Source organism: Phyllobates terribilis, unplaced genomic scaffold (genome assembly GCF_046119375.1).
Source record: "Phyllobates terribilis strain yellow unplaced genomic scaffold, ASM4611937v1 Scaffold_4__5_contigs__length_816908805, whole genome shotgun sequence".
NCBI classification, from domain to species: domain Eukaryota; kingdom Metazoa; phylum Chordata; class Amphibia; order Anura; family Dendrobatidae; genus Phyllobates; species Phyllobates terribilis.
This window is the reverse complement of record NW_027362764.1, coordinates 613,572,904-613,587,297: the sequence shown is the minus strand read 5'-3', so window position 1 is coordinate 613,587,297 and position 14,394 is coordinate 613,572,904.

Below are 14,394 nucleotides of genomic sequence, written 5' to 3'. Positions count from 1 at the left end.
ATTTCCCATTTTCTATCCGTGCTCCTATTACTGAAGATACTATCCCAGTCTATAAGGTGAAGGGCATCTCTTAGCTGATCAAACTTTGCCCTCCTGAAGTTCAGTGTTTTTGTGACTCCCTTGCTGGGCTCCCTACTGAAGCACATGTGGAATTGTATAATGTTGTGGTCACTATTTCCCAGGTGCCCCCCGACCTGCACCTCAGTTATTCTGTCTGGCCTGTTAGTTAATATTAAGTCTAAAAGGGCCGTCCCTCTAGTTGGTTCCTGCACAAGTTGTGACAAATAATTGTCTTTGATAATTGACAGAAACCTGTTTCCTTTCTGAGATCTACAGCTTTCGGTTTCCCAGTCTATATCGGGGTAGTTGAAGTCCCCCATAATAATCACCTCGTTATTTTTTGCTACTTCGTCTATTTGTCTCATTAATAGACTTTCCGTGGCTTCTGCTATATTTGGTGGTTTATAACAGACTCCTATGATAATTTTATTATTGTTTTTTGCCCCATGTATCTCCACCCATAAGGACTCGACCTCCTCATTTCCCTCCCATACATCCTCCCGTATTGTAGGCTTTAGACACGTCTTTACATATAGACAGACTCCACCCCCTTTCTGACTTCTTCGATCCCTTCTAAACAGACTGTAACCCTGTAAGTTAACTGCCCAGTCATAGCTTTCATCTAACCATGTCTCGGTTATTCCCACTATGTCATAGTTACCTGTAGATATTTCTGCTTCCAGTTCATCCATCTTGTTTGTCGGGCTCCCGGCATTTGCTAGCACGCAGTTTACACGATTTTGTTTTGTTCCAATCTTCTCCCTGTGGATTGTATTTGAAATTTTCTTACCTCCCTTCCAAGTATCTTGTCTTGGACCTTCTTCGTCGCACTTCATATCTTTCATTAGTATGTTCTCTGGTTTCATGTTCGTGTCCGGCGTTTTTCTTCCCATCCCCTCTTCTTCTAGTTTAACGCCCTCCTGATGAGTGTTGCGAGTCTCCTGGCGAATGTGTGTTTCCTGGGTTTGTTGAGGTGTAGTCCATCTCTGGCAAGGAGTCCGTCATAGAGGTAATTCACACCGTGGTCCAGGAATCCAAATCCTTGTTGTCTGCACCATCGTCTCAGCCAGTTGTTCACATCAAGGATCCTGTTCCATCTCCTGACGCCATGCCTGTCTACTGGAAGGATAGAAGAAAAAACTACCTGCGCATCCAGTTCTTTTACTTTCTTCCCCAATGCTTCAAAGTCCTTGCAGATTGTCGGTAGGTCCTTCTTTGCTGTGTCATTGGTGCCAACATGTATCAGAAGAAATGGGTAGACATCCTTGGAACTGATGAGCTTCGGTATCCTATCGGTAACATCCTTGATCTTCGCCCCTGGGAGGCAACATACTTCTCTTGCGGTTAGGTCCGGTCTGCAGATAGCTGCTTCTGTTACTCTCAGTAGTGAGTCTCCCACCACCACCACTCTTCTTCCCTAACGTTGGAGTAGTCGCAATAGCGGAAACACTAACGAAGGCCCAGAAACAGCAGTGTCGGGAGTTGATACAGGAGAACTGGGATCTGTTTTCGGAACTGCCGGGTTGCACAGGGGTCATAGAACACGAGGTTCTGATGGAGCCACATGTGTGGGTGAACTTGAAGCCCTATCGGATATCTGAGGCCCGACGAGAGTTGATTTCCAAAGAGGTGGCTCGCATGCTGATGCTCAGAGTCATTGAGGAATCCAAGAGTGGGTAGTCGAGGCGATTGCCCTGGTCCAAAAGCCTGATGGGGAATGGAGGTTCTGCAATGACTATTGGAAGCTGAATGAGGTCTCCAAGTTCGATGCGTATCCGATGCCACGCATCGAGCTGATCAAGCGACTTCAGCCAGCAAGGTACATAACCACCCTAGATTTGACAAAGGGATATTGTTTGAACCCCATGGCACAGGGAGCCAAAGAGAAGACTACGTTTTCTACACTAGATGGATGCTTCCAGTATGTCTGGATGCTGTTTGGACTGAAGGGGGTCCCTGCAACCTTCCAGAGAGCTATGGATCGAATTCTTGCACCCCATAAGCAATATGCCGCAGCATACCTGGATGATATTATTATCTTCAGCCCGGACTGGGAGAGTCATCTGGAAACGGTCCGGGCAGTGTTTGATGCTCTCAGGAAGGCGGGGTTTTCAATAAACCTGAAGAAATGTGCCATGGGGAAAGAAGAAGTCAAATACCTGGGTTATGTGGTCGGTAGAGGCGAGATCAAACCCCAAATCAGTAAAATGGAGGCAACCCAAACCTGGCAGAGACCGCTGTCAAAAAAACAGGTTAGAGTTAGTGATGAGCGAGTACCATAATATTCGTAATCGCTATACTCGTAATGAGTACTTTGTAATAATTGCGTATTCGTTCCGAATAGCGAGTACAATGTAAGTCAATGGGAAATGCGAGTAATTTTATGCTGAACCCTGCAAAGGGGTCTGCGGGCCTGAAGAAAAGGCTGAAATGGATGGGAGAGTAATGAAACAGAATGGGAAGAGCCTGGAGAATATGCCTGCATGCATTTTTCACTCACATATAGTTTCTGGGAATAAGTTTGTCGCAGTATTACGCCACTTTTACAGACACACAAGAACAACTGCCAAACCTAACCTAAATTGCATTTAACAGGCCAAAAGGGTTAAGAAACAGTTTTTCCTGCATAATCTTCTATCTTTTTTTTATTTATATAGCCCCAACACATTCCGTGGCGCTTTACAATTCACACAATTTACAGACATTTTGGGCTCTGTCTAGAATCTAGATTCCCTATGAGTATGTCTTTGGAGTGTGGGAGGAAAAGAGAGAACCCAGAGGAAGCCCACACAAACACAGGGAGAACATACAAACTCCTTGCAGATGTTGTCCTTGGTGGGATTTGAACCCAGGACCGCAGCTCTGCAAGGCTGCAGTGCTAACTACTGAGCCACCGTGCTGCCCAGGTGGCTCTGTAACATGTGTTTTGGAGGGACAGATGTTACTTAGACATTTGGGCGGTCCCTCAATCATATTCCATAGCAGTTTACAATGTGCTCATTGTAACGTTGGGCTTGACCCTCCTCCTCCTCCACCACCATCATGTGATACTGCAGCCCTAAATTCAAATGTTCAGAGGGCCAGCAGTACGCAGGAACGCTGAGTTTTGTGAGAGCCCTCGTGTGGCCCTGTAACATACATTTTGAAGTGCCCTTCTCTAGAAATTTAGGAGGTGCCTCTTGTGTACATTTGAGAGTGGCCTCACTTATTCATATTGTAGGGCCCTCACTCTATTATTTAACTCATGTAAGGGCAGAGACTACAGAGAAAAAGGCCAAGAGACATGGACTACTTGAAGGTAGCAGTGAGTGCGGCCTGCGATCCTCAGGTATGGCTGAACTCTGTGAACCGGAAAAATAAAGCTGCACTAGTCAACTGGTTGACGAGCTCAAATATATCACTTGTGCAAGTCAATGGACAAAGGATATATGGTTCCCCCCTTCAGGATGGCTTGGAGAAGCTTCTCCAAATGGCTCAGAGATTTTGATTGTCAATATTCCCCATATTGTATAGCAAGAGAAGACTTCTTAATACTGTACTACTTGGTCCAGTGCTGAATGTGCATCGTATTTCCAAAAATTACTCCTGGGGGCTGTGCCATAGGTGCAGGAAGATTCCATGACAAGGGCCTCCCTTGACAAACATTATCTACGATGGAGTACTGTAGTAGTTGTCAAGTTTTCAGAGGGCCATCAGTCGGTCATCAACAGTCAGTGTAAATTTCTATTGAATATGTATCCCCTATCTCAGTCACAATGTGGCACAACCTGTGACAAGGGCCTCGAATGACAAATATTAGTTTGGTAGGACCATTGTACATTCCAGATTTGTCCACTGCACAATGTGCATAGGGTTTGTAAAAATTAGCCCTATGGGCTGAGTCATGGTTGACACAGGAAGCCACCATCCCAAGGGCCTCCAATCACAAATAGTAATTAGGCTGGAGTAGGAATATTGTCCTGGCTTGTCCACTGCACAATATGCATACAGTTTGTAAAAATTAGCCCTATGGGCTGAGTCATGGTTGACTCACTATTTTTGCTGAGACAGCTAGCTTGGCTTGTGCCATCAACATCTGAAAATCTGTCAACAAAACCCAAAATGCCAAAAAAGCCTGTAAGGGACGTGGAAATGGATGTGGTGTTAAAAAACAAGGAGAAATGCAGAGTCTAAAATGGTATAAAAAGTTAATTTTTTATTTTCTCATGCAAAAAATAAAGAAAGAGGAAGGTGGGGGGAAGGGGGAAATGTATGTCATAAAACCGACATAATCAGACAAAAACAAGAAATGAGTGGCAATAACATATTTCATAAACTCCCCCAAAAAGTGCATATAGTAAAGTGCTCACACATGTGTGGGCACAAGTGGTTTGGCAGGTAAGTCCTAAAATATACAATCATGTGGGTACCATATAAAGCTTAACAGTAGTGCATGATATTTTCATGAATAGGGCTTCCTTACCACCACTGAAGAATCGACTGCGGCCAGGTTTTAGGGGAGGAAGAAAGTGGTTGCTAATAGTGCAAGATTTTGCCTCGACGCGCATTTTGCAGACAGGAGACCGACTTTCTCAAGAGGCGATAAGGGAATGAAGGAAATGACCTGATTTTATGTAAATCGGCTGGTCACATGACCGCCGCATTGATAAGTCACGTGGTCATAGTGGAGACTGCCCAAAAGGTGTGTTGCGGTGCATGCGCCGGGAACCCGCTCCGACCGCCGCGCGCCCGCCGGCTGTCAAACATGCCACCGAGGGTGGGCCCCGGGAGCACTGGGTGGGCCAATAGACGGCCGGGAGTGCACGCGGCCGGGCGAGCCCCCAGCGCACGCGCACCTCATCTAGGGAGAAGCGGCAATAGACCGGCAAATACCACAGCAGTAGAGACAAAGTAAGTACACAACAGACATGATAGAAAGGAATCTTTCATATGTTCATTGATTATGGTCCTATTAGCGGTGGTCACTGTCAGGCCATTCTCCAGATATGATGATATGAAACACATACCACGGACATTAATAGCAGCAAAGGGATGGTGAAAGAAAGAAAAAGGTCCATTACCGGATTAGATCCTATGTTAAAAATAAAAAAGAACAATTAAAAACAATGCACAAAGCACCAAAGCATAAATATATTAGAGAGGGTGATCCGGAATGCATAAGTAACGCATTACAGATAGCAAGAATGTCACATTGATGAAATTAAGATCGAATTAGAGGACAGTGATTTTTTACAGTCCGATGTATAGGAGCCATGACATGACCAGGTCCGCGGCCCCCGCCCCCTCGACACCAAAAATCTCCCTCTCCCAGGCTCAGAGGAAGAGATTGGCGTACGAGGGGGCACCCCCATGGCCATGCCACGCCTCTGCAGATATACCACATCCTTGAACAAAAAATAATTGCGGGTAAGGGCAAAGTGGAGGAGCTCGAGAAGAAAGACACAAAAAGGGCCCCCCAGGTCAGAAGCCCCTAGGAAGAGGCGGACCGCTGCCAACCCTAATTCAAGTATACAGGGACTCAACATCAGCGGTGACTATGAGAGTTCCTGGTTCGACAAAGGCGCCGTCAACCAGTTTGAGGACGTTCGTCGTGACTTTAACGTAAGATGGTAAAGTTTCCACAAAGGGTTTCATTAAGTGGTCAATGTATTTACAAATTTGTTTGCACATTCCACCAAGGCTAGACACGATCGGACGCCCCAGTGGGTTGACAGCGTCTTTGTGGATTTTTGGCAAAAGATAAAAGGTTGCAGTCTTAGGAAAGCGGACAGTAAGAGCATTAACCGTTTTTTTTGTCAATCACGTTTCCCTCACAGGCCCTGGCAAGGATCCCCTGAACGGCAGCAGTGAAGGAGGCAGTGGGATTAAAGTGTAATCGGGTGTATGTATTTTTATCCATCAGCTGTCTGAGAGCTTCCCGTTCAAACAAGGAGCAGGGCCAAATGACGATATTTCCCCCCTTGTCTGCCGCCTTGAAAACAACGTCACGGTAGGCCTGTAACTGATCGATTGCATCATGTTGTAACTGTGTTAAATTGTCATATTTACGGCGTTTGGAAAGTTGTTTTAGGTCCTCTGTGACGAGTTTCACAAAAATGTCCACTGGGGGGCTTAATGACAAGGGGGGAAATTTCGTGGATTTGGGGATCAACGATTGTGGTAACCCACCTGAAGTACAGGGCTCCTGCTCTTGTAACAAATCCTCCAGGTTTTGTATTGCTTCCCGCTCTGCCGCACTCAGGGGGTCCAAGCCTGGAGACCGAGAATGGAGCTTCTTGAGCACAAGTTTGCGGCAAACAGGTGGAGGTCCTTCAGTGCTGTAAAATAATCAAAGGAGTTAGTAGGTGAAAAGGATAAACCCCTGCTGAGGACCTCCACCTGTGCCGCCATAAGAACATATGAAGAAAGGTTAACTATAAGGAGTCCTCCCTGGGTGCCACTAACCTGGTTAATGAGAGGATTTCTTCTATTAGAGGGTCTGGTCTGAACTCTGAGTGTGGGCTGCACTGAGTAGCCTCCATTATCAGTTGTTTTCTGTAGAGATGTAGGAGGTTCGTCCAGCGCTCTTACAGCGCTGCAAAAGCGCTTGAATTTGCCAAGTCACCGACTAATTTGTGACCTGCCCACCCGGTGGAACTCAACCTATCATATGTTGGCGAGGATTAGTGAACAGCAGAGGGCAGTAGCTGAATACCAGCTTCAACATGCCCATCAGACTGAGAGTCAGCCACCACACATAACAACTGTCGAGTGGGTGTGGATCGCTGACATTTGTGAGGTTCTTGAGAACTTTGAGTACTGCACCAACCTTGTTAGCGGTGATCAGGCTATTATCAGCGTAACCATCCCGCTGCAGTGTCTCTTGAAACAATCATTGCATAATCCCAAAGAGGAAGCTTTGCATGCCCAGCATGTTGGTAAGGAGCCAGTTTTCCCAATGGGTGATACTACCCAGTCCTGACAATATTTTGAGGCAACATTGAGGAGGAACATAAGGAGGATGAGGAGGGAGAGGACTTGTTTTTCTGTGCTACCGAGGGGACTCGTAATGCTGCAGAGGGGACACCCAAGCCAAGCTTCATGTCTGTCCAGCCTGGATGGGCTGGAGAGGAGGAGGTGGAGGAGCAGGAGGCGAGTCAACGTGAGGAAAGGATGGGTACTGTTTCTACTATTGGGGACACAGAACATTTGCCTTTTTGCAGCTTGGCCCACATAGCACAGTTCATGTGTAAGTGTCTGTTGCAAGACTCTCGCGTGATACTCATTTTATCCAACAATAATAATAATAATTTTTATTTATATAGCGCCAACATATTCCGCAACACTTTACAATTAAGCAGGGACACGTACATACAATAAATTCAATACAAGGTAAGACAGTTTAAGCAATTCCATTAGGAGTGAGGTCCCTGCTCGCAAGCTTACAATCTACAAGGAAATGGGTGGACACAATAGGTGATAAGTGCTTGTTATTTCAGGTCTGGCAATTATAATAAATAGGGATTTTCATATAAAGCTTCATGATCCAGTCATCAGCCAGTATGCTTAAGTGCAATAATCAAGTATTGAGTGCAGTTATCGTGTGCATGGAGGTTGTAGAGACAGATGAAAAGTAGGGTGCAGATTCTGAATAATATTTAGAAGGAGGGAACAGGGGAAAGTTAGTTTACTGAGTAGTTGAGGTGGTAGGCTTGTTTAAGGTGATGGGTTTTAAAGCACTCTTGAAGACGTGGGGGCTAAGCATCAGTTGGATCGTCTGGAGTAGAGCATTCCAGAGAACTGGTGTAGCATGAGAGAAGTCTTGGAGACGGAGGTGCGAGGTTCGGATTATGGGGGATGTTAGACTTAGGTCATTTGTAGAATGGAGGTCACGTGTAGGGCGATAGACAGAGATGAGAGAGGAGCTATAAGGCGGTGCAGAACTGTGGAGAGCTTTGTGGGTGAGAATGATGTGAGTTTATATTAGATCCTGTAGCGAATGGGCAACCAGTGTAATGACTGGCACAAGATGGAAGCATTGGTGAAGCGGCTGGACAGAAATACGACCCTGGCTGCTGCATTCAGGACCGATTGGACAGAAGAAAGTTTGGTAAGAGGGAGACCGATCAGAAGAGAGTTGCAGTAGTCCAGACGACAGTGAATAAGAGCGACAGTAAGAGTTTTAGCAGTTTCAAAGGTGAGAAAAGGTCGGATTCTGGAGATGTTTTTAAGGTGCAGGTGACAAGAGCGACCTATGCTGGTTGGCCACCTTTCTCGATCCACGGTACAAGCAGAAATTTCCTTCTCTCCTTATGGAGTCACCAAAGAGTTTTACAATGGAATCGTTCAAGAGGATCATTGTAGATCAGTTGCTGAAAACATCACCTTCAGACATTGCTGGTGGCAGAAGTACCGGCTCTTTTCAGAACCAAGGGAAAATGGGGAGAGACACGAACACCAGCTCCAACAGAGGTGGGGGGAAAATGTGCACAAATTGGGCAATTTTCAATAAACCAGCTCAACAGCAAGGGCTATCTGTGCCTGTAACAATGCCAAGAAGGGATAAGTTGCAGAACATGGTCAAGGGGTACTTAAGTGACCATACGTGCGTTCCCTTTAATTATTGGGTGTCTAAGCTGAACACTTGGCCCGACCTCTCCTTATATGTCTTGGAGGTGCTTGCCTGCCCGGCTGCTAATGTGGTGTCAGAGCGTGTTTTCAGTTCCGCTGTGGCAATCATCACTGATAGGCGCACACGCCTCTACAAGGAAAATGCAGACAGACTTACTCTGATTAAATTCAACAAGGACTGGATATCTCCACAGTTTGTAATCCCTCCAGATGACAGCAACCCAACCTAAATTCAGCAAAAATGCAGATTCATGCAACTGCTGTTAACGTCACCCCCTTCCCATAAAAACCTGTTTCCTCCCTTCGTCAACCATGACTCAGCCCATAGGGCTAATCTTTACAAACCCTATGCACATTGTGCAGTGGACAAACTAGGACAGTATTCCTACTCCAGCCTAACTACTATTTGTGATTGGAGGCCCTTGGGATGTTCGCTTCCTGCATCAACCATGACTCAGCCCACAGGGCTAATTTTTACAAACCATATGCACATTGTGCAGCGGACAAATCAGGACAGTATTCCTACTTCAGCCTACTTCAGCCTAACTACTATTTGTGATTGGAGGCCCTTGGGATGGTGGTTTACTGCATCAACCATGACTCAGCCCAAAAGACTAATTTTTACAAACTCTATGCACATTGTGCAGTGGACAAACCAGGACAGTATTACTACTCCAGCCTAACTACTATTTGTGATTGGAGGGCCTTGCGATGGTGGCTTCCAAAATAGTGGTTAAAATGGCCTGGCGCGTGCTTGGTAGCAGGCAGTAGGAAATGTTTGGACTTAAAAAAAAAGGCAGCACAAAATGCTACTACTCTGTGTGCTGGAAAAATATTGCTTTGCCTCTGACAAGAGCTGTTTTAAGATGGACACTGGAACACTGGAAGGACACTTTAACCTCTCCCTACCTAATACACAATCTCTCCCTCCCTGTACTCTGACTTTGTTGTGTGTCTTCAGCTCTGAAAAGAGCTATTTTTTGGTGGTATTATGGAGCTAGTCAGCGGCTCCTTTAAACACTGAACTAGTATACACTGCAGGTAGCCCTTAAAAGGGCTTTTGTCTTATCAAGAGGCCTAAACACTCTCCCTAGCAGCTCAGCGATCTCTCTCTAAGCTTATAGAACGCAGGCTCCGGACGCAATGTGCACAAAATGACGGCGGCATGGCTTAAGTAGACCCTATGATGCTGGGCGGCCAGCCAATGACAGTAATGCCACAACCAAAATGTCTGCGGCATTACTGTGATTGGATAAGAAGGCCAGCATGTTTAGTGGCTGCAAACGAGGCGCCAAAACTGCAGGGCGGGACATACGAATATAGCGAGGCAAGTACACAAATACTCGCAATATAACGAGTAATCCGAATACCGCACTATCCGTGCGAATAGCGAATAGTAATGAATACACTCGCTCATAACTAGTTAGAGACTTCCTGGGGATCATGGGATACTACAGAAGGTTCATCCTAAACTTCGCCATGATGGCCGCACCCCTGACTGACCTTCTTAAGGGGACAATATCAGCCATGGCCAAGTGGACTGCAGAGGCGGAGTTGGCCTATCAAGAGATGAAAGTGGCTCTGTGTAGGCAACCGGTCCTGGTTGTCCCTGACTTCAAGAAAGAGTTCATACTCCAGACAGATGCCTCAGATGTTGGTTTGGGAGCAGTCCTTTCCCAGGAGATACATGGGAGGAGCACCGTGTTCTATACCTGAGTAGGAAGCTGTCCTCCTGCGAGAAAAATTATGCGGTCATAGAGAAGGAGTGCTTGGCCATAAAGTGGGTGGTGGACATGTTTTGGTACTATCTGCTAAGTCAAAAATTTAGGTTGGTATCCGACCATGCCCCACTCAGATGGATGAGGGAAACAAAAAGGAAAAATGCCAGGATCACCTGTTGGTTTTTAGCCATACAGGATTTCAACTTCCATGTAGAAAATAGAGCAGGGAAGCTACATGGTAATCCTGATGCCCTCTCCAGAATTCCCTGTCTAGTGGTAGAAGGTGCCAAGCCCCATGGCTTTAGACAGAGGGGGAGGTATGTAAGGTGGCTAATGGTCTTGTAATCGATGGGAGGTATGTATCCCAGATGTGGCTGGTCTCTGGGATGTAACCCGGTTTATTTTCTCTAGTGCATGCATGCACTAAGAGGGTTAATTTGTTGTTGCTGCTGGGAGCCGGGGTACGGGTTGCTAGGAGAGATGGGAGGGTTCAGCATCCCATATACCTCACCTCTGGGTGTGGTTAACTGCCTATAAAATGGAGGCTGTTTGCTTGGCACATGTTCTGTGTGTTTGGAGGGAGAAGGCCTCCTGTGTCGGTTTTGCCTCCAGACCAAGCCAGGACCACAGTGCTGGCCATCCAGAGACTTTGCTATAAGGACTGTCATCTTTGCTTTTTGCCTGCACTAAAGGCTGTTTTGTTTGCGTTTTCCTTTTGAGTGGTTTATGAAGCCAATAAACCACTACGGACATTTAAAGGAACATGCCTCCTGTTTGCCTCAAACCGCACCTGAGTGAGTACCATCCCTACAGTGTACATGGACCTTGAGCTTGGAGGATCCACCTCACTGGGTGAGTCTAACATTATAAGCTTGGAAAAAGTAATGGGAGGGTTAATAACTGTGTTCAACAAGGTTTTTGCTTTCTGCATGAAATTGGGTGAATCTTATCGGATTTTTCATGCCGAGTTCAGAAATAACTTCAGAATTGCTCTATCACGTAAGATTTTTGAGAAAAATGCAATTATATCTATGCATTCAATACTGTCAAATTCGAAGTGGCATGTGATATTCCGAATGCAAAGTCAGCAACAGCGATCAAGTTTAGAAATGTTTTGCCATTGATTTTCGTTTATAATCACTGTACGATGATTCAAGGACAAGATTCCAACAATAGTCACCCAGCATCAAGGGACTCCACCTCCCCTAGTACCATTTCTCCATCTGGAAAATGTCTTGCTGAAACCTTTCACCATGTTCATCACTTACAGCGCTGAGGTTTGTTGGGAAAAAGTCTATGTGTGTATAAAGGAAATGTATTTTATGTTACATGTTGCACTTCATTGACTTGTAAGCCTGAAGAAGACTTTCAACCTGTTCTTCGATAGTTATCGAAGGGTAGACATTGCCATTGTGTAGCAAGACAGCCTTCAAAATTAAGACCGATGAATCAATGAACAGTCGCCGTTCCCTTAGGTCATGGTCAACTCCAAGGACAGAAAACAATGCAGTAATATCACTGCAAAAAGTGAGACTGTCAACTTGACTGAAATATTTGGTCAAATCTTTATGACGTCGGCGAAATACTGAAATTTTTGTACCTGGCTGCAACAGATTCCACCCTTGCAACCTTGATCCAAGAAGTTCTGCCTGACTCTTTGATAAACCCAAATCTCTGACCAGATCGTTGAGTCTTGCTTGAGATATTAAATGTGGAGCAGTTGATATTGATGGTTCGAAATCTGAATCAGCAGCAGCTTCCATCTCTAATGAATCAACCGTCATTTCATCATCATCTTCTATTCTCCACACTGGCGGTGGTTTTGGAACTGGCAGACTTTCATCGTGCGCCACTGGTCTAATTGCAGAAGCAACGTTGGGATATTCAATAAACCTCCTATTCTTAGAAGAAAAACCGGATACATTTGTCATGCAGAAGTAACAATCGGTTATATGGTCCTTCTGCTTCCTCCAGATCATTGGAATGGCAAATGGCATCAATGGTTGCACACCCTTCAGCCAAGACCTCAAACTCGTAGCACAAGATGAGCAGCATATATGAGGAGCACATGCTCTGTCTGTCTCTGTTTTGCATCCAAAATATAACTCATAGGCCTTCTTAACAACTGCAGTTATACTCCCTTTCTGGGCTTTAAGGCTATAATCTCCACATATATAACAAAAGTGGTCACTACTATTGTGACACTGACGTGACATTCTGCAACTCGTTATTAAACAGTTTTTCTCCTTATGAAATTTTCTGCTAAACAGACGAAACACATGAAGACTACAGCGCCGTTACTGCTGCTATTATCTAATTCTACTTGGAAATAAACCAAAGTCTGACAGTTGTGTCTGGGCATGCCTGAGAGTGCACAACTAATGCAATGCATGATTGGACAGGGCTTAAGTGTATATTATAATAAAGAGAGTCCATATTATGAATTTCATTGGTTATTTCTACCAAAAATCCACTTCTGAAATAAAAAGTTTAACATAAGTGCCAATTTATTATGCACTATGTACAGTCCTTATCATTATAATCGTGAAATAAAAATACCTCGGAAATGGTACGTGCTACAGAAATTCTGATTACATTTCTAAAATCAGCACCTGAAAATACATGAAGATTACATATTTTAAAACATGAAACAGAACAAAAATTTAAATTTGTTGACCAGTGAAATACTTTAACATATCAAATACATATATTTATATGTAAGTTTTAAATACTATACTGTATGTAACTTATTATTTTATTAGCTCTTTGTACTTAAGTCATTTTCTTTCATTCCACCAAGTTTAGTGCTCTTGAAGCCATAATAAAACAATCTTTAAAAAATAAGTAAGTAAATGAATAATTTTTAGGAGGCTTTGTCTCCTGTAATTGTTTTAAGAACTACAAGAAAATAAAAATAAAAAGTTTGGTTCACAATGAATAAATTCAAAAGAACTGTTCCCAGAACATATCTATTATGTTGCAATCTTTTATTTATTTCACTTTTTTATAAATCTTCAAATGCAAACTTTTATGAGTTTTAAAACATATAAATAACAATAGAATTACAATTTTGCTTTTATTTATTCATGAATAGCATTGATCAATGCTGTAAATACTATATTATGTACTCTACCCCTATGTGACCCTACTTTTAGTTGATAAGGCCTCATTCAGACATCAGTGTTTTTCACATATGTGACATGCAGAAGTAGTGCTGTTGCTTCAAAAGCATCCAGCAACTATAAGAGTTAATACAGTCACAAGAGAGAGGGAGTGGTTAGCAGAGCCCCAGGGGGATTGTGGGGAACTTGTTTACTATTCTGGCTGCAGCCAAAGGGATAGATGGTGTGTGTGATCTGTATCTCACAGAAGTGCAGGAAAGAGAACAGGATTCAAGTCCAGGGTGAAGCTCAACACAGGTCAGATACCCTGCACTGTTAGTTCAGGAAATCTATCATCAGGCAGGAAGATAAGGACTGGAAGGAATTGTGTCACAGAGATCATCTCCCTCATCAAACCCTCCCCCCTCCATATCCATGCAGGATAAAGAATGCTATGTACAATTGAGTCCTTGTGAAGGAAAAGCCTGTGTTTGTATATGCATTAAACTGTGCTGCACTGAGCTACAGAATAAAAGACTGTGTACTGCTGTGCTGCAAAGGAGATTGTACTGTTATTACTGGAGCCTGTTGCTCCAAGAGACATTTACATTGCACTGGCCGTGCCTCATTAAATGTTACTGTTCTACCATTTATGAGAACTCTTGTCAAATGTGTCTGGTCAGCAATTGAATCTGTCCTGTGCCTAAGACAAGCTGCAGCCTATGGTTGCCTGGAATAACTGTTCCCCCAGGATTCCAATGAATTCATGTAACCGGTCTCGCCCCTATCTGAACTTAGGCGGCATGTGTGTAGCATTGGTGGCCCGTACGGGGAATCCTGAGTGGGAATTAGCGTGTAGACGGAGAAGAGGAAAAGTGTCTGGAAAAACACAGCAGCACAGC